This window comes from Ranitomeya imitator, chromosome 1, assembly GCF_032444005.1.
Source record: "Ranitomeya imitator isolate aRanImi1 chromosome 1, aRanImi1.pri, whole genome shotgun sequence".
Taxonomy (NCBI): Eukaryota; Metazoa; Chordata; class Amphibia; order Anura; family Dendrobatidae; genus Ranitomeya; species Ranitomeya imitator.
Window position 1 is genome coordinate 293953992 of NC_091282.1, and position 19845 is coordinate 293973836.

The window sequence follows — 19845 nt, forward strand, 5'->3', positions numbered from 1 at the left end:
CGTTTCTTTCCGCATCATGGGCACAGCATGGGCACTGCATTTTCGGTTTCCCATAGGTTTACATTGTACTGTAAACTCATGGGAAACTGCTGCGGACCCGCAGCAAAATCTGCATCGTGGGCACAGAGCCTGAAACTGCACAGAACGAACACGGAAGTTACGAGGGCCTTTAGCATGTATCCAGCTGACATGGCAGCATGCATCAGCAATGACATTATTTAAATGCTACTATCAGAAATCATTAGCATGCAGTGATCTGAGCATGCTTACACCATATTCCAAATTATGCAAATGCTATTTTTCTGAGTTTCCTAGTCAACGCAAATGACTCGGTATAATGTTTAAATCGTCAACAGTTGAGTATAAATCACTTTTCTTTAATTGTTCAATAAAATAACTTGTTGGGTTTGAACTAAGAAGACAAAACGCACTGTTTCCAAATGATTGTGCACAAGTTTCCAAACATTTTATAGGGTTTAAAGAACTGAAAATTGTCATTTGATGAATTTGCAGCATTGACAGGTCACATTTAATAAAATCAAAAGGCCCATGTTAACATAGGACCACGTCTTTGATATCACCTTCACAATTCATTGCTTTAATTTTTGGATAATTTCTGCTTGAATTTCTTTACAGGATGTCAGAATATTCTCAAAGAGCTGCTGTTTTGATGTGCACTGCCTCCCACCCTCAAATATCTTTTGCTTGAGGATACTCCAAAGGTTCTCCTTCTTGATGTTGCAACCTTGTTGGGACATGGTGGCCATCTTCCAACAATCCACTAGTTAACCCATCTGGACCAGCCACGGTTTGAGCGGTGCTCATCAGTAAACAACAGTTGTTTAACCCCTTAAGCCCCAATGGTGGTTTGCACGTTAATGACCGGGCCAATGTTTAAAATTCTGACCACTGTCCCTTTATGAGGTTATAACTCTGGAACGCTTCAACGGATCCTGATGATTCTGAGATTGTTTTCTCGTGACATATTGTAAAATTTATTTGATATTACCTGCGTTTTTTTGTGGAAAAAAAAAAGGAAAGCAGAAATTTTGAAAATTTCTCAATTTTCCAACTTTTAATTTTTATGCCCTTACATCAGAGATATGATACACAAAATACTTAAATAACATTTCCCACATGTCTACTTTACATCAGCACAATTTTGGAAACAAAATTTTTAATTGTTAAGGGTTAAAAGTTGACCAGCAATTTCTCATTTTTACACCATTTTCTTTTTTAGGGACGACATCTCATTTGAAGTCATTTTGAAGGGTCTATATGATAGAAAATAACCAAGTGTAACACCATTCTAAAAACTGCACCCCCCAAGGTGCTCAAAACCACATTCAAGAGGTTTATTAACCCTTCAAGTGTTTCACAGGAATTTTTGGAATGTTTAACAAAAAAAAAACCCTAACTTTTTTTTTCACAAAAAATTTAATTCAGCTCCAATTTGTTTTATTGTACCAACCAAGGGTAACCAAAGAAAATGGACCCCAAAAGTTGTACAATTTGTCCTGAGTACGCCGATACCCCATATATGGGGGTAAACCACTGTTTGGGCGCATGGCAGAGCTTGGAAGGGAAGGAGCACCGCTTGACTTTTGAATGCAAAATTGACTGGAATTGAGATGGGACACCATGTCACGTTTTTAGAGCCCCTGATGTGCCTAAACATTGAAACCCCCATAAGTGACACCATTTTGGAAAGTAGACCCCCTAAGGAACCTATGTGTTGTGAGAGCTTTGAAGTGTTTCACTACAGTTTATAATGCAGAGCGAAGAAAAAAAAAAATTTTTTTTCACAAAAATTCTTTTTTAAGCCCCCAGTTTTTTTATTTTCCCAAGGGTAACAGGAGAAATTGGACCCCAAAAGTTGTCCAATTTGTCTTGAGTACGCCGATACCCCATATGTTGGGGTAAACCCCTGTTTGGGCACACGGGAGAGCTCGGAAGGGAAGAAGCACTGTTTTACTTTTTCAACGCAGAATTGGCTGGAATTGAGATCGGACGCCATGTCGCGTTTGGAGAGCCCCTGATGTGCCTAAACAGTGGAAACCCCCTAATTCTATCTCCAACCCTAACCCCAACACACCCCTAACCCCAACAGACCACTAACCCTAATTCCAACCCTAACAACACCCCTAACTCCAACACACCCCTAACCCTAATCCCAACCATGACACTAACCACACCCCTAACCCACCCCTAACCCTAATCCCAACCGTAAATGTAATCCAAACTAACTTTAGCCCCAACCCTAACCCCAGCGGGAAAATGGAAATACATACCTTTTTTTATTTTTCCCTAACTAAGGGGGTCATGAGGGGGGGTTTGATTTACTATTTATAGCAGGTTTTTTTAGCGGATTTTTAGGATTGGCAGCCATCACACACTAAAAGACGCTTTTCATTGCAAAAAATAGTTTTTGTGTCTCCACATTTTGAGAGCTATAATTTTTCGATATTTTGGTCCACAGAGTCAGGTGAGGTCTTGTTTTTTGCGGGACGAGTTGACGTTTTTATTGGTACCATTTTCGGGCATGTGACTATCGCTTTTTATTCCAATTTTTGTCAGGCAGAATGACCAAAAACCAGCTATTCATGAATTTCTTTTTTTGGGGGGCGTTTATACTGTTCCACGTTTGGTAAAATTGATAAAGCAGTTTTATTCTTTGGGATAGTATGATTACAGCGATACCTCAGTTATATAATTTTTTTAATGTTTTGGCGCTTTTATATGATAAAAACTATTTTCTATAACTTATTTTTTCATTGGTGACGCTGTATGGCGGGTCGTTTTTTTGCGGGACAAGATGACATTTTCAGCAGTACCATGGTTATTTATATCCGTATTTTTGATAGCGTGTTATTCCACTTTCTGTTTGGCGGTATGATAAAGCGTTGTTGTTTGCCTCTTATTACGGTGATCAATGAAGGTGGGACATTTTTATAGGTCAGGTCGTTACGGACGAGGCGATACTAAATATGTGTACTTTTATTGTTTTTTTTTATAAAGAAATGTATTTATGGGAACAATATATATATTTTTTTCTTTTACATATGTGAATATTTTTTTTTTACTTTATAACATTGCCCCGGGGGAGGGCATCATGTTATAGGGTCAGATCGCTGATCTGACACTTTGCAGAGCACTGTGTCACATCAGCGATCTGACAGGCAGTGTAGGGACACTTACAAGCGCTTGCTGTGAGCAGGCGCTTGCAGGCCACTTCCCTGCAGGACCCGAAAGAAGCCCTGCGGCCATATTGGGTCCGGGGCCTGCAGGGAGGAGGTAGGAGACCCTCGGAGCAACAAGATCACATCGCGTTGCTCCGAGGGTCTCAGGGAAGCACGGAGGAAGACCCCTCCCTTCGCGATGCTTCTCTATGCCAGTGTGCCAGGGGTTAATGTGCCAGATGTCAGCTGACACTCGGCCACGCTACCCCCCCCCCCGAGCACAGCCGATCGCATACGACATACTATCCAGTCACTGTGAATTAAGTTCCTGGTCACCTTGACCAGATAGTACGTCAAATGGGATTAAGGTGTTAAAATTAGTCTTAAATGTATGTCTGGATCCACTGCAACAGTTTCTGCTTGTGAGCGCTGTTTAGCGGTGGCCAAATCGTAGGTTTACACACAACTGCAGGCCTCCTCTGAAGGATCCTACACCTTGAGGTTTGTAGGACTCCAGAGGCACCAGCAGCTTCAATAAGGCTAGGTTCACATTGCGTTAGGGCAATCCGTTAAGCGCATAGCGCTAGCGGATTGCGCTAATGCAATGTTTCTTTTTGGTCCGCGTTCGCCGTCCCCACTAGCGCAGATCCCCGATCTGCGCTAGTGAGGAACGGACCTCGGATGCGTCGTGTTTTGGCGGACCGTTGGCACAAAAAAAACCTACATGTAACGTTTTTTGTGCGTGGTGTCTGACATTTCCGACCGCGCATGCGCGGCCGGAACTTAGCCCCCTCCTCCCCAGACCTTACAATGGGGCAGCGGATGCATTGAAAAACTGCATCTGCTGCCCCCGTTCTGCTTTTACTTCACAGCATGCGTCGGTACGTCGGCCCGACGCACTGCGATGGGCCCGTACCGACGCTAGTGTAAAGTAGCCTAATACAAGTCTATGGGAAAATGCAGGATCCTGCAAATTTTTTTTTGCAGGATCCTGCATTCTCAAAAAAAACTACAGATTGTGACGGAAGCTAAAAAACGCAAGTGTGAAAGTAGCCTTAGTGTTCAATCCTGCTCAATGAAGCGCAGGATTTACTAAACCAGCTCAGACAGATGTGTGTCCAGCTTCAATTTGAAGGCTTCCATTGAAGCAGAATTTGCCACCTCTTGTGGTAAGCCTATTCCACTCATAACTTTTTGACAGGGTAATTCATAATATCTAATCTTACTTTCCCTTTCAGTTTCATTCCATTGCTTCTTGTATTTGTATGTGCAAATGAGAATGATGATCCCTCTACACTGTGATATCCTTTCAGATAGTTGTAGACAGCTATTAAAGGGAACCCATTAGCAAGATAGAGCACAGTAACCAGACACTGTCAGGTCGGTGCTGAAGCATGCGCATATTAACTGAAAATAAAGATTACACCAAGGTGTCATTTTAATCAGTATAACGGCGCCGACCTGACACTGTCTGTAGGTTACAATGCACAAGCCTGTGGACCGATTCCCTTTGTCTCCTCGAAGCCTTCTTTTTGGCAAGCTAAACATTCAGATACTTTGCAGTCCACACATCATGGTAGCTCTTCTCTGAACTAGTTTCTCAATGTCTTTTTTAAAATGTGGTGCTCAGAACTGGATACAGTATTCCAGACGAGGCCTGACCAAGGAGGAGTAGACAGGGGGATAGTTACTTCACGTGATCTAGACGGTATGCTTCTCTTAATACATCCTAGAACAGCGTCTGTCTTTTTTGCTACTGCATTATACAGTTGACTCAGGTATACGAATAGATCACAGACTGCACACAAGTCTTTTTGACAGATGCTGTTCCTTTGTTCTATTCCTCCCATTCTGTAAATGTAATTTATTTTTCTTGACCAGAGGTAGAATCTTGCATCTCTCCCTGTTAAATACCATTCCATTAGTCACGCTTATCTAGATCCTTCTGAATCCTTTGTTTTCTTTAGTGTTAGCTTTGAATAGTCTTCAAATTTGGTTTACCTTTAGCTCCCTTATCTAGTTTATAAAAATGTTTAACCCTGGGGTCAGGACAGAGCCTTGTGGTACCCCACTTGAAACACTCTTCCAATTGGATGCGAAACCATTTATTACCACTCTGAGTACAATCACTAAACCAGTTATGAATCCACCTTGTCAGTGCCATACTTGGTCATCTTTTCAATAAAGATAGTACAAGATACTTTATCAAATGCGTTGCTGAAGTCAAGATACACTATATCTTACATTTCCCTGATCCATCCAGTCAGTGATTCAATCATAGCTTAGATTAGTCTGGCATGATTTGTTTGCTACAAACCCATGGATGCTGGGTATGGTTAATTACTATATTCTTATCTAAGTACTTACAGACACACTGTTTAATCATTTGATCTTTCCTGGTATAAAAGTAAGGTTCACTGGCCTGTAATTTCCTGGTTCCATCTTCTGTCCTTTATTGAAGATGGGGAAAACATTTAGTCCACCGAGGATTCTCCCGTTCTTCAGGTTTTTTCAAAGATTCAGGCTAGTAGTTCTGCAATTTCCTCTGCTAACTCTTTCAGTACCCTAGGATATCCAAGAAGTATTGTTTCTCCTTGCAGAGATTGACATGCTAAGCATGCCGACATGAGGAGACAAAGCCGCAATGCTTCTCTGGGAAATATGCTACCGGTAATTATGCAAATTGTCTCTTCAGAGAGGAAGAGAACTAGAGTTCTAGTGCCACCTATGGATGTAATTCATCTTGGCCAGATTTAAATGCATTTAAAATTGGCTAAGTGGTCCCTTACATCTCTTTGTTTATGGATGGAGTGGATTATTTTTTTTTACTTTGGTGGCAATGTAAAGAGCAGTTGATGTTACAACTGCTTTCTTAGAGAACACAGAAGCAAAATAGGAATTTAAACGTTCAGCCTTATTTTTGGCCACTTCACACTTTCATTAGGTAATAATCCATTATTATTTAAAAAGTCCTCCGGTTTTAGGGGGATTAAGACCAAACACCTGGATGCACTGCAAAAACAAGTGTGAACAGGGCTTTAGAAGAATGAAGTTACACTGCTGTCATGAGACAGCAGAAAACCCCAACTTAAATCTCCCTCTTTTGAAAGGGCTAGATCTTTTATTGGTAATACAGTGGGGATTTTGTTTTATTTTACTAGTTTCTTAATGTGGAACAATTGGAAATACCGCGCTACAAGTGGCTAGGGCTGGTCCACGTCCGTGATCCTAATGTGACATATAGAAACTCCTTATGATCATGAGCGGCAGCCACTACTGCCTATCCAGTTTGCCGTTTATTATATGTTTAGTAAAGAAGGGATGCACTTATCCTCTATATGCGTAATGTGGCTATTAGTGGCTCACCTGCTGAACCTGTGTGGTAATATTACTATGTCGCATTGGCCCTACTGAGGCTCCATAGGCCAGTGACGTCGCTCACTGCTCTGCAGTGTCGGCTATTTTCCACGTGTATCCAGGGACGCCTCCGGCCGGGACGTCTCTGGCGCTACACGCAACACTCGCAGTCTCCACCTGCAGTACCCACAGCCACCGATATCGGCCGACGCTGGTACCTGCACATTTACCTTCCAAGCGGACGGGAACTGCCTCCTAATACAGCGGACATCTAGGAGTGCAGGTCCGACATCTGAACCTGGAGCAAGCAGCCCAGCCGCTCAACGATCTCCACACGGCTGCATCCAGTAGGTAATAGAATATCAATAGTCACCATCTATTGTTGCGACATAGTAATATTACCACACAGGTTCAGCAGGTGAGCCACTAATAGCCACATTACGCATATAGAGGATCAGTGCATCCCTTCTTTACTAAACATATAATAACCGGCAAACTGCATAGGCAGTAGTGGCTGCCGCTCATGATCATAAGGAGTTTCTATATGTCACATTAGGATCACGGACGTGGACCAGCCCTAGCCACTTGTAGCGCGGTATTTCCAATAGTTCCATATTGGTTTTTCTTGCTTCTTTGTCGGATCGGGCACATTATCCGACTGAGATACCAGCGGCACTTGTGTAGCTTACACCTGTAGTTATAGCGCCAGTGTATTTTTTCGTTAATAGTTTTTTAATGTATTTACTTTAAAAGGGAACCCATTATGGAAAGAAAAAAGCTATTAACATGCAGATAAAAGATTAATCTGCAGGTTAATACAGTTTTCAAGCTGTACAGTTGACACAAAAAGGCTAGCTGTCAAGGGGAAATTAACTTTATTCCTTCTGGCAGCCTCGAACTATCATATAGATGCAGCTTCAGTCACCGCTCAGTACATATTTAACACCTTACCAACATCAGGAGTAATAGTACGCCGATGTCAGTATCCCCCTCTTTGATGTGGGCTCCGGCTGTGAGCCTACGGCTATGTTCATACGTTCCTGATTTCCCTCCTTTTTTTTCAGGACTAAAAACCGCAGCTCTTGGCAGAAAACGCAGGTCCTTTTTTTGATGCTTTTTTGGTGCGTTTTTTGATGCGTTTTTGATGCGTTTTTTAATGCAGTTTTCTATGCAGAGTGTGTTTTCTAGGAAGTTTTTTAGGGTTAGAATGGCTGAAAATACCCTACCCCTAGTGAAAAAAAAAAAAAATTCTTAATTTTTTTTATTGTCCCTACCTATGGGGGTGACAAAGGGGGGGGGGTCATTTACTATTTTTTTTATTTTGATCACTGAGAGGTTATATCGCAGTGATCAAAATGCACTTTGGAACGAATCTGCCGGCCGGCAGATTCGGTGGGCGTGCTGCGCATGCGCCCGCCATTTTGCAAGATGGCGGCGCCCAGGGAGAAGACGGCCGGACGGACACCGGGAGGCCAGGTAAGTATAAGGGGGGGAGATTGGGGGACGGGGGGGGCGTCGGAGCATGGGGGGGTGGCATCGGAGCATGGGGGGGTGGCATCGGAGCATGGGGGGGTGGGATTGGGGCACGGGGGGGCAGCCACACTGCAGCGGTTCTGCACCACAAACCGCAGAAAACCCGCAGATATTTTTTTCATCTGCGGGTTTGACCTCACAATGGAGGTCTATGGGTGCAGAACCGCTGCAGTTCCGCAAAAAGAAGTGACATGGTACTTCTTTTTTACCGCGGCTATTCAGTGCGGCTTTTTTCGCGATTTTCCGCAATGTGGGCACAGCAGTTCCTGTTTTCCATAGGGTACATTGTAATGTACCCTGCATGGAAAACAGCTGCGGACCCGCAGCGGGAAAATCGCGGCGATTCCGCATGAAAAAAAGGATGGTGTGAACATGGCCTACATCTTTTCCAGGACATGTCAGCTGTTTCAAAATGACCTGGAGAATCATAATGGCAGGTCAGTTTTAGCATTCAGTGAACCTAGCAAAAAACAAACAAAAGTGTGGGATTGCACTTTATTGCAATTTCACCGCACTTGGATTTTTTTTCCTCCCCGTTTTCTAGTACACGACATGGTAAAACCAATGGTGTCATTCAAAAGTACAACTCATCCCGCAAACAAAATAAGCCCCCACATGGCCATATTGACGGAAAAATAAAAAATGTGGTATCGCTATATAGTGTGGTATTGCTGTACATCGCACAAGCAATTGGACGACTGCAGATTCAAATCCCCTTGACTTTAAACTGTGATCATCCAATTGCTTGTGCCAAGTACAGCAATACCACAACTAGAAATACAGTAAAACAAATAGAATGACAAAATGTTTAAAAATATGAAACAAGTTCAAATCATGTCATTATATCAGATAAAAATGAAAATACATGTGGGATCGTTACATCCATAAAAGTCTGATCAAAGTATAAAATTAACTGTTGGTGAAGTGTAATGAGAAAGAAAAAAAAAAAAAAATCTAACTTCCAAAATTACATTTTCCTGGCTGCCGCAACACTGTGCAGTAAGATGCCATCAAAAATGGTAGTTACCTGCCGATAACGGTATTTCTCTGATCCCATGATGGCACCACGGAGAGAGGGGTCCGCCCCCAGGGACAGGAAACCTACAGATGAAAAAGGGCGTACCTCTCTACCACATCAGTTGGATTACAGAGCCTTATACAGAACTTCAGCTGCAACTCAATATTTGCACAAATTAAACTTAACCTATTTAACTTAACAGAGGCACCGTGACTAAAATTAATTACTAGTACATTATCAAGTGCACACCTGTGTGTGAAAAGGGAGGGAATATACGGGTGCCATCATGGGATCAGAGAAATACCGTTATCGGCAGGTAACTACCATTTTCTCTATCCCCATGATGGCACCACGGAGAGATTTGAATAGATAGAGCTATTAGGGAGGGACCACTGCCTCTAGAACCCTTCGCCCAAAGGTAGGATCAGAGGAGGTCAAGTCTAAGCGGTAATGCTTGAAAAATGTAGACTGGGAAGACCAAGTTGCCGCTCTACATATCTGTTGTATTGAAGCGCCAGCTCTCTCCGCCCAGGATGATGCCACTGCTCTGGTCGAATGAGCTTTTATGTTCTCTGGGATGGCTGTCCCACAGGATGAGTAGGATAGGGCGATGGCGTCCTTATCCATCTTGCTAACGTGGCTTTCGATGCTTTTTGTCCTTTGCGTGGACCCTGGAAGCAGACAAACAGAGCCCTATCTTTCCTGCACTCCCTAGTGGCTGATAGATATTGGACCAGACATCTTTTTACGTCTAGGGTATGCAATGTTTTTTCCCCCTCATTTTTAGGGTTGGGACAAAAGGAGTGTAAAGAAATTTCTTGCGTTCTGTGAAACTGTGACGCTATTTTAGGGAGATAAGCCGGGTCAGTTTTTAGAATGACTCTGTCATCAAGTATCTGAGTAAAGGGCGGGCATGAAGATAACGCTTTTATATCGCTGACACGACGAGCTGAGGTTAGGGCCACTAGGAGTGTGGTTTTTAGAGATAAGATCTTTAAAGGAATTTCTGTCAGGGGCTCAAAGGGAGGTTTGGTTAGAGTGTTTAGTGCGAGGTTTAGATCCCATGGGGGAGAGTTGTGGAGGGGAATGGGTCTGGACCTAGATGAGGCTTTAATAAATCGCATGACCCAACGATTTCTGGCCAGATCATAATTATACAGTGCTGCCAAGGCTGCTACCTGAACCTTTAGGGTGCTTGTAGCCAAACCTCTTTCCAGACCTTTCTGTAAAAATTCAAGGACTTTCCCTATAGGAATTTCCCCAGACGGGTCTGCCCCTGATACTGACATGAATTTTTTCCACACTTTCCCATATATTCTAGTGGTTACGGGTTTTCTACTCTGTAATAGAGTGGACACCAAGTTAGGAGAGAACCCTTTGTCCCTTAGCAACCTCCTTTCAAAAGCCACGCTGTCATGTGTAAATTTTTTACATTGGGGTGAAATACTGGACCCTGGGACAGAAGTTTCGGCGTGTCTGGTAGAACCCATGGACTTGATATGGACATTTTTCTTAGCCAAGAAAACCATATTCTGCGGGGCCAGAATGGCGCTATTAGTATCACTGTAGTCCCCTCCTCCCGAATTTTCCTCAGCACTAAGGGGATGAGTGACATTGGAGGGAACGCATAGGCAAGGTGATAGTTCCAAGGAATTGTCAATGCGTCTAGAGCTACAGGGTTCCCCCGGGGATCGATTGAGCAGAATGTTTTTACTTTGCGGTTTTGACTGTTCGCGAATAGGTCTATTTCTGGTAGGCCCCAGAGATTCACGATTTGATCGAAGACCGATTTGGTTTAGCTCCCACTCTCCCTGCTTTAAGCATGTTCTGCTCAGGAAGTCTGCAGTTTGGTTTTCGGAGCCTTTTAAGTGGAGAGCTGTCAAAGACTTTAGACTGTGTTCCGCTATGTGGAAGATAGATTGGGTTACCTCCATCAGAGCTCGACACCTGGTTCCCCCTTGGTGGTTTAGATATGCAACCACTACCTGGTTGTCCGAAAAGACTTTTACATGATGACCGTGAAGGAGATATAGGAAGTGTGTTAGGGCCAGTTTTACCGCTAGCAGTTCTTTCATGTTGGAAGAGTCTAGCTCTTGACTTTTGTTCCAACTCCCCTGTGCCACTTGATCGCCTATATGTGCTCCCCAGCCCCAGGGGCTTGCATCCGTCGTTAGAATCTGCTCCGTCGGTAGCACCCAAGGAACCCCTTTGGTTAGATTCCCTGGGTCTGCCCACCATGCTAGGGAGTGTATCGTGTTTGGAGAAATACTTAACTGCCCGTCTAAATTTCCGTGCAGAGATATGCCTAAATTTAAAGTCTCCCATTGTAGATCCCGGGAATGAAGTTGTGCCCACTGAACTGCCGGAATGCAGGCAGTCATAGAGCCCAGGAGGGAGATTGCTCTCCTCAGAGTGGTGACTGGGGATACCGTCAGCTGTAACACTGCCTGTGTCATTTTTTGTACCTTCTCCTGAGGAAGATAGCATGTCTGCGTGATCGAGTCTAGGACTATCCCCAAATACTCCTGTACCCGGGATGGAACCATTTTGGACTTGGGTATGTTTAGCAGCCACCCTAGACTCGACAGAGAAGCAATGACCAGATTCAACTGTTGTTCGCAGTGTTGAAATGAGTTCCCTACCACGAGGAGGTCGTCCAGATAGGGAACTATCAGGATATTCTGTTCCCGTATGTGGGCCATTAACTCTGACATTATTTTCGTGAATACCCGAGGAGCGATAGCTATCCCGAAGGGGAGAGCCCGGAATTGGAAGTGTTTTACTTCCCCCTGGATATTCACTGCCAGTCTGAGATATTTTTGGTAATCTCTGTGGATGGGCACATGGTAATATGCGTCTCGTAAATCTAGAACAGTCATGAAACACAAAGGAAAGAGTATTCTCACGCAAGATTTTATTGTCTCCATTTTGAAATGTTGTATCTCCAGGAAACTGTTTAGTTTTTTGAGATTTATGATCGTTCTGTACGATCCGTCCGTTTTTTTGCGGAGGAAGAGAGGAGAATAGAAACCCGTGCCTCTTTCCTGGTATGGAACTTCTTGCAATACATCTTTCTGGATTAGGCTCAGAATCTCCTTCTGGAGAGCTGACTGTTCGAGTGATTGTTTTTGAGGCGTTACCATGAAGGAGTTGCCGGGAGGAACACGAAATTTGAATTTGAGGCCTTCTCGTATAATACCTAGAATCCAAGGACTGTTTGAAATTCTTTCCCAGGCTGGAAGAAACTCGGCTAGTCTCCCTCCGACCCGGGGAGTACCTTCATTGGGATTTATTATCTGGAGGGGGGGGTTTGTTGAACAAGAAGCCCCTGTTTTTGTTTCTTCTGTCTTCCCATCCGTCTTTATTTCCTTTTGGAGGTCTTCTGCGCATGAACTTTCTGTTCCGAAAGGAGCGCCTATATGACTGGTTGGGGAACCCGGGAAAAGATTTCTTTTTATCTCCTGCTTTGTCGAGGATGTCGTCCAACGTTGACCCAAACAGGAATTCACCTTCGCAAGGTATTGAGCAAAGCTTGGTCTTTGTCTGCAGGTCCCCCGGCCAGCACTTTAGCCACAGGGCGCGTCTTGCGGCGTTTGAGAAAGAAGCCGACCTGGCTGATAATCTTGCTGAGTCCACCGAAGCGTCCGCCAGAAAAGCTGCTGCCCCTTTCATCATGGACACTGACTTTTGTATTGTCTCTCTTGGGACTTTCTCTTTTAGTTGTGAATCCAAATGCTCAAGCCATACCATTAGAGCACGGGCCGTGCAGGTGGCTGCGATGGCTGGCTTTAGACCCCCTCCTGCCGCTTCCCAGGAGTTTTTTAAGAAGGTGTCTGCCTTTTTGTCCATTGGATCCTTTAGAGTGCCCATGTCCTCGAAGGGCAGAGCGAACTTTTTAGAGGCCTTTGCTATGGCCACATCCAGTTTGGGTGCCTTGCTCCAGGATGAGCAGGCTGGGTCATCGAACGGGTACTTTCTCTTGGGGGTCAAGAGAATTTTTATCCGGTTTCTTCCATTCTTTCTTAATCAAAGAATGAATTTTCTCATTTATTGGAAATACTCTTCTTTTCTTTTGTTCTAGTCCGCTGAACATTATGTCCTGTGCTGTTCTTTTAGGGCGTTCGTCTACCAGACCCATAGTTGTTCTGATGGCCTTTACCAATGAGTCTGTCTCCTCGATGGGGAAGCAACTGCGTCCCCCCTCCGATGATAGTGAGGAGGTCTCGGATGTCGATGAATCATTAGAGTCAGATGTCTCGTTTTCTGATTCGTCTATACTGGACTCGGGAGACTTATGACCTGATCTATGTTTTTTCCTCGGAATTTTAATGCCTTTGAGGGCACTTTCCACTTGATTTTTTATTAGAGTTTTCAGGTCTGACGCGAACGCCGGAGATTCCTCCTGGATGGTTTTTTCTATGCAGGACCCGCATAGCTTTTTTTCCCATGAGGAAGGTAGCTCTTCCAAACATATCGCACACACTTTGTGCTTTGATTTGCCTGTACATTTCCTTCCCTAGGAGAAAAAGTAATCTCTTATTACATTATTACTTTCACGTAGATCACTCACCCCTTACGACTAAGAGATACCGTCTCTGGCCTCGGGACTGTATCCACTGGATTCGTCGCCGGCCGTGTATTTCCCCCAGAGACTCGGCTGCGTTGTGACCCTGAGCGTCCGCTGCTGCTGCGTTGCTGGGATGAAGCGTTCCCCTTGCGCTGATGTTGTGAGCGCGGACGCAGTACTTGCTCAGGTGATGATTGTGCACATTCCTGTGCCTCTTGTGGTTCTTTACCGCTCATAGTGGCTCCGCACTGCGTTTGCCAAAAAGAGAGGGTTTTCCACGTTTCCCCTACAGAGAACGCTGTTTTTTAAACTTGCCGCCGGTAGAAGTGGTCCTCTGCGCATGCGCGCGCGTCACTTCCGGTTCGCGGCACAGGCGTCCTATAGGGAAGATATTATTGGGGACGCCTGTGCGCGCGTTCTAATGTTCCGCCCGAGCCCGTACTTCCGGTTTGGGCGGCGGTTCAGCGGTGACCTGCGGCGCTTTGCTCTAGCGCTCCTGATGATGGTAGCGTAGCCGCCGCTACCCCCATGCACCGATTAGTGGTGCAGAGGCTGTAATGGTGACCGCCGTCACCTGCCTCTTTCCTCCCCCTTTTTTTTTTTTCCCTTGGGGAAGGCAGGCTCGAACCTCTTCACTGCCTTCCTCTGCAACACTCACCCGTAGGGCCCGCCGACCCCCGTGGTGGTGCCTCAGGGTCGGAGAAAAGGGGGGAGAAAACCAGCTGGACACAGCCGTGACAGGGCGCCCCCTGTCAGGAACCGACCGGCCAGCACCCTGGAATCCCACGAAGAATCTTCAGGTACGTCGCTGTAGGTTCCCCGTCAGGGACAGGAAACCAACTGATGTGGGAGAGAGGTACGCCCTTTTTCATCTGTAGGTTTCCTGTCCCTGGGGGCGGACCCCTCTCTCCGTGGTGCCATCATGGGGATAGAGAAACATCATACCTACCGCACAATAGTATTCATATAAACGTTAGCACTCGGTGCAAAAAGGAGAGAGAGAGAGAGAAACGGATGAAACGCATGTCCTTCAGGCACAATCCGGCAGTAATACAACTCTATGGGGAAAAAACGGATCAGGCGTAAGAAAAAAAAACTGATCCAGATTGTGCCTGAAACTGCCGGATTGTGCCCGAAACCAAAAACCTGATGTGTGAAAGCAGCCTTACTGATCTGGAGAACCATAAATCCAGGTCATTTTTACCACATTGTGAACATGATAAAGGAAGAAAAAAAAATTAGGAATTGTGTTTTTCTTACAATTTCACAGCTACTGCCACTTGTTTCCTGCTTTACAGTAGATCACACAATAACATGAATGGATTCATTCAAAATTACAAGTTGGACAACTCCCCCCCCCACCCCCCCCACCCCCAAGAAAAAAAGCCCTCATATGGCTTTGTTAATGAAAGAAAAAAAGTTATGGCTTTTGAAAGAGGGGAAAGAAAATGTGAAAATGGAAAATAGCCATGTCTGGAAGGAAGAGAGTGGAATAACTCACCACCTCTGAGTATGTGATTTTCAAGTCCAACATTTTGTGCAGATTCCATTTCTTACCTGAGATTTTGAAATATGGAGGCTCAATTCAACATAGGTCTTCCAAAACATATCACCTTTTTTAAATTGGTAGTAAATGGTTACTTGAACAAATGCAATATACGGTAGTTTGTGTACAGTTACTTTTTGCCTAAATATATAAAATAGATGAGACATTGTGATTAATATATTCAACAACTGATATTTACTGTAAAGGAGATGTTCGTGTTGTAGATTTGTTGAAGACATTTCTTCAGAAAATCTGTTGCATACATAAGAAAGGGGCTGTTTGGCAACAGGAACATTTCTTCAAGCCTCAAAGGGCAGTCACAAACTTGTGCAATAAATCTGTAAGGCTGTGTGTATACACTGAGTATTTGGATGCAGGAATTTCTGCATCTCTTGGCAGGAAAAACAGCAGCAGAAATGTAGATTTTTGAACAGCAATGAATGCTATAAAGATAGAGATGGATATGTATACAAACAAGCATACATACATACATACAGTGGGTACAGGAAGTATTCAGACCCTTAAATTTTTAACTCATTGCAGCCATTTGGTAAATTAAAAAAAGTTCATTCTTTCACATTAATGTACAATCTGCACCCCATCGTGACAAAAAAATAACAAATGTAGAATTTTTTGCAAATTTAAGAAAAACTGAAATATCACACGGTCATATGTATTCAGACACTCATATTTAAAGGTATCTTCACACTAAACGACGCTGCAGCGATCCAGACAACGATCCGGATCGCTGCAGCGTCGCTGTTTGGTCGCTGGAGAGCTGTCACACAGACAGCTCTCCAGCGACCAACGATGCCGGTAACCAGGGTAAACATCGGGTTACTAAGCGCAGGGCCGCGCTTAGTAACCCGATGTTTACCCTGGTTACCATCCTAAAAGTAAAAAAAACAAACACTACATACTTACCTACCGCTGTCTGTCCCCGGCGCTCTGCTTCTCTGCACTCCTCCTGCACTGGCTGTGAGCGCCGGTCAGCCGGAAAGCACAGCGGTGACGTCACCGCTGTGCTTTCCGGCCGCTGTGCTCACAGTGAGTGCAGAGAAGCACAGCGCCGGGGACAGACAGCAGTAGGTAAGTATGAAGCATTTGTTTTTTTTTACTTTTAGGATGGTAACCAGGGTAAACATCGGGTTACTAAGCGCGGCCCTGCGCTTAGTAACCCGATGTTTACCCTGGTTACCAGCGAAGACATCGCTGAATCGGTGTCACACACGCCGATTCAGCGATGTCAGCGGGAGAGCTAGCGACCAAATAAAGTTCTGGCCTTCTAGCCCCGACCAACGACATCACAGCAGGATTCTGATCGCTGCTGCCTGTCACACTGAACGATATCGCTAGCGAGGACGCTGCAACGTCGCGGATCGCTAGCGATATCGTTTAGTGTGAAGGTACCTTAAGTCACATGCTGTCCATTTCCTTGTGATCCTCCTTGAGATGGTTCTACTCCTTCATTGGAGTCCAGCTGTGTTTAATTAAACTGATAGGACTTGATTTGGAAAGGCACACACCTGTCTATAAGACCTCACAGCACAGCTCACAGTGCATGTCAGACCAAATGAGAATCATGAGGTCAAAGAACTGGTCAAGGAGCTCAGAGACAATTGTGGCAAGGCACAGATCTGGGCAAGGTTACAAAAGAATTTCTGCAGTACTCAAGGTTCCTAAGAGCACAGTGGCCTCCATAATCCTTAAATGGAAGAAGTTTGGGACCATCCGAAGTCTTCCTAGACCTGACCGACCAGCCAAACTGAGCAATCGTGGGAGAAGAGCCTTGGAGAAAGAGGTAAAGAAGAACCCCAAGATCACGGTGTCTGAGTTGCAGAGATGCAGTAGGAGATGGGAGAAAGTTACACAAAGTCAACCATCACTGCAGTCCTCCAGTCGGGCCTTTATGGCAGACCTTAGACTTGGCCGAAGGTTCATCTTCCAACAAGACAATAACCCTAAGCACACAGCTAAAATAAAGGAGTGGCTTCAGAACTACAACCATTCTTGACTCGCCCAGTCAGAGCTCTGACCTAAACCCAATTGAGCATCTCTTGAGTGACATGAAAATGCTTTGCCACCAACGTTTACCATCCAACCTGACAGAAATGGGGAGGATCTGCAAGGAAGAATGGCAGAGGATCCCCAAATCCAGCTATGAAAAACTTGTTGCATCATTCCCAAAAAGACTCATGGATGTACTAGCTCAAAAGTGGGCTACTACTCAATACTAAACAAAGGGTCTGAATATTTATGACCATGTGATTTCAGTTTTTCTTTTTTAATAAATTTGCAGAAATTACTACATTTGTTTTTTTTAGTCAAAATGGGGTGCAGAGTGTACATTAATGAGAAAACAAATGAACTGTTTTGAATTTACCAAATGGCTGCAATGAAACAGTGAAAAATTTAAAGGGGTATGAATACTTTCCGTACCCACTGTATAATTGCACAATGCCCCCGACATTATAAAATTGTACCCTGTGGAGCTTATTGAACAGTTTTTTAAAATCAAATAAAACTACGTGGTGTTTCTCCTTTTTGATAACCAAAGATAAAAGACAGGTGCAAGCTGATATCAGGCTGGGTAGGGCCCTGGTTATTGGGTACTTCACAGCAAAAAAAAAAAACAAGCCAAAAAACCTGCCATCCCATAGATGGTGCATCACATTAGATGTACCAATTCTGGCATTTCAACTTGGCTCTTATAATGTTATATATAATGCCCCAATGCTCTTATAATGTGGCTCGGGGTTGATGTCAGCTCTAAATTGTCCAAAAACACACAGCTGATATCAAGCCCTGGTGCTAGTAATTGAGAGGTGTCCATCAGACACCCCCCATTACTAACCCAGTAAGAAAAAAAACAACAAAACACACTTTATTCAAATAAACACTCTTCCACACTACCCCTTGTTTAGCAATTTATCAGAATGAAAAATTCCCACACAGGTCCGCCATAGTCCAAAGCACAGAGTGAGCAAGAACGTCTGAAGAGGATTGACGTTTCTGATATCACCGCTCTTATGAAGGAGGCGTGAACCTGCACCTCTGAAGAGCGGTGATGCCAGGAACATCACTGCTCTTCAGACTTTTCTGTTCACTCTGGACTACGTTGAATTCGGTGGACTATGGCGAACCTGCGTGGGAACTTTTTCTAATTAATTAGTGAACGAGGGACAGTGCTTTGTATTTATGTTTTTCAGGTTTCCACTTGTGGACTACAGACTTTTTTCTTTTTTATAAATTGGCGAACTAGGGATAGTGTAGAGGAGTGTTTATTGCAAGAAGAATTTGTGTGGGTTTATGTTTTCTTACTCACTTCTCCATTACTTGCATCAGGGCTTGATGTCAGTTACATTTTTGGACACTACACAGCTGACATTGACCCCAAAACCAATTACTCCGATTGCCACTGCTCCAGGGGAATCGGGAAGAGTCAAGGCTAATGTGATGGGCAGCATCTATGGAGGCTGAGGGCTGGAAATTTTTAGGCTGGGAAGGGCCCAATATCCATGGACCTTCGCAGCCTTATATCAGCTCATAGCTATCAGACTTACAATTGCTAGTAAAAGAGATGGAGGACCCCACGTTTTTTTCTTCATTTATGTATTTAATCATAAAAACCTGTCTAATAAGCTCCACAGGGTGCAAGGTCTACAATATCTACTTATGGACACAAAAGAGCACAGTGAGGTCAAAAATACTGTTATAAAAAAAAAAATCACAGTAATAAGCAAGTGCTTGTCAAAAGATGGAAAAAAAAACAGGGTATTTAGTTGATATGTTTTTTTTGCAAAAAAAAAAAAAAAGGTATACTAAGCTGCTCCACCAATCGTCAAGGTATACCCTTATAGAGCAGTCCTATCTATTGTATAAAATCCCTATCTGATGTATTTAAAACCTGATCAGCTGTATAGTACCTGTATAAGCAGGGTTCAGAGAAGAAATATCCATGTGGACATGCAGGATGGAACAGCTTAAATGCAAATGACCCACAGAGGAGTGATGGACTCCACTAGTCTTGTAGAAACAAGAGAACAATTATAGAACCAGAAACACATGGGCTACTTGAACATTGAACAAGTCAAAAAGGAAAACCGCTCGAAAAGAAGAGCAGCAAATTAGCAATCATTTTTAGGCCTGCAATTTTGACTGACTTCATTGGCGTCAATGGAAGAAAAAAAAACTGCAAAAAGGCTGGGAGAATTGACATGCTGCCGATTTGAATCCGCACAAAATCTACAAGTCACAAATCAGAAACATGTGCATAACATTGCAGGATTCTCACTTTGCTGGCATCAGCAAACCCTTAAGGTCTTGTAACGAATCCACACAGCCTAAATACACCGTTTTACTTAGATGTAAATGTGCTGCAAAACATAAGATTGGTGCTGGATTTTGGTTGCAATGGCTGAGTATACGCAGAAGTGTTCACAAGAAGTCTGGACGATGACCCAACTCCAAAATATCTCAGGGAGTTGAAAAGAGTCATCAAATATCTGTACAGACTCCATAAACCTTCTGGACTTAATACCTGAGAATCCAAGGATGGGAACTTTCTATATGCTTCCAAAGATTCATAAGCCAGGCAACCCAGGGAGGCCAATCATCTCAGGGGTGTGAGCACTCAATGCAAAAA

At 44.0% G+C, this 19845-nt stretch overlaps 1 long non-coding RNA gene across 1 annotated transcript; it reads right to left on the bottom strand.

The window, feature by feature from the left end:
• Window positions 1-356: 356 nt before the first annotated feature.
• LOC138669824 (uncharacterized) lies at window positions 357-15340 on the bottom strand. Its single transcript, XR_011319240.1, has 2 exons — window positions 15212-15340; window positions 357-1009 (listed from the first exon to the last, which is right to left on the bottom strand). It is a non-coding gene; the product is annotated as an uncharacterized lncRNA (long non-coding RNA).
• Window positions 15341-19845: the final 4505 nt, after the last annotated feature.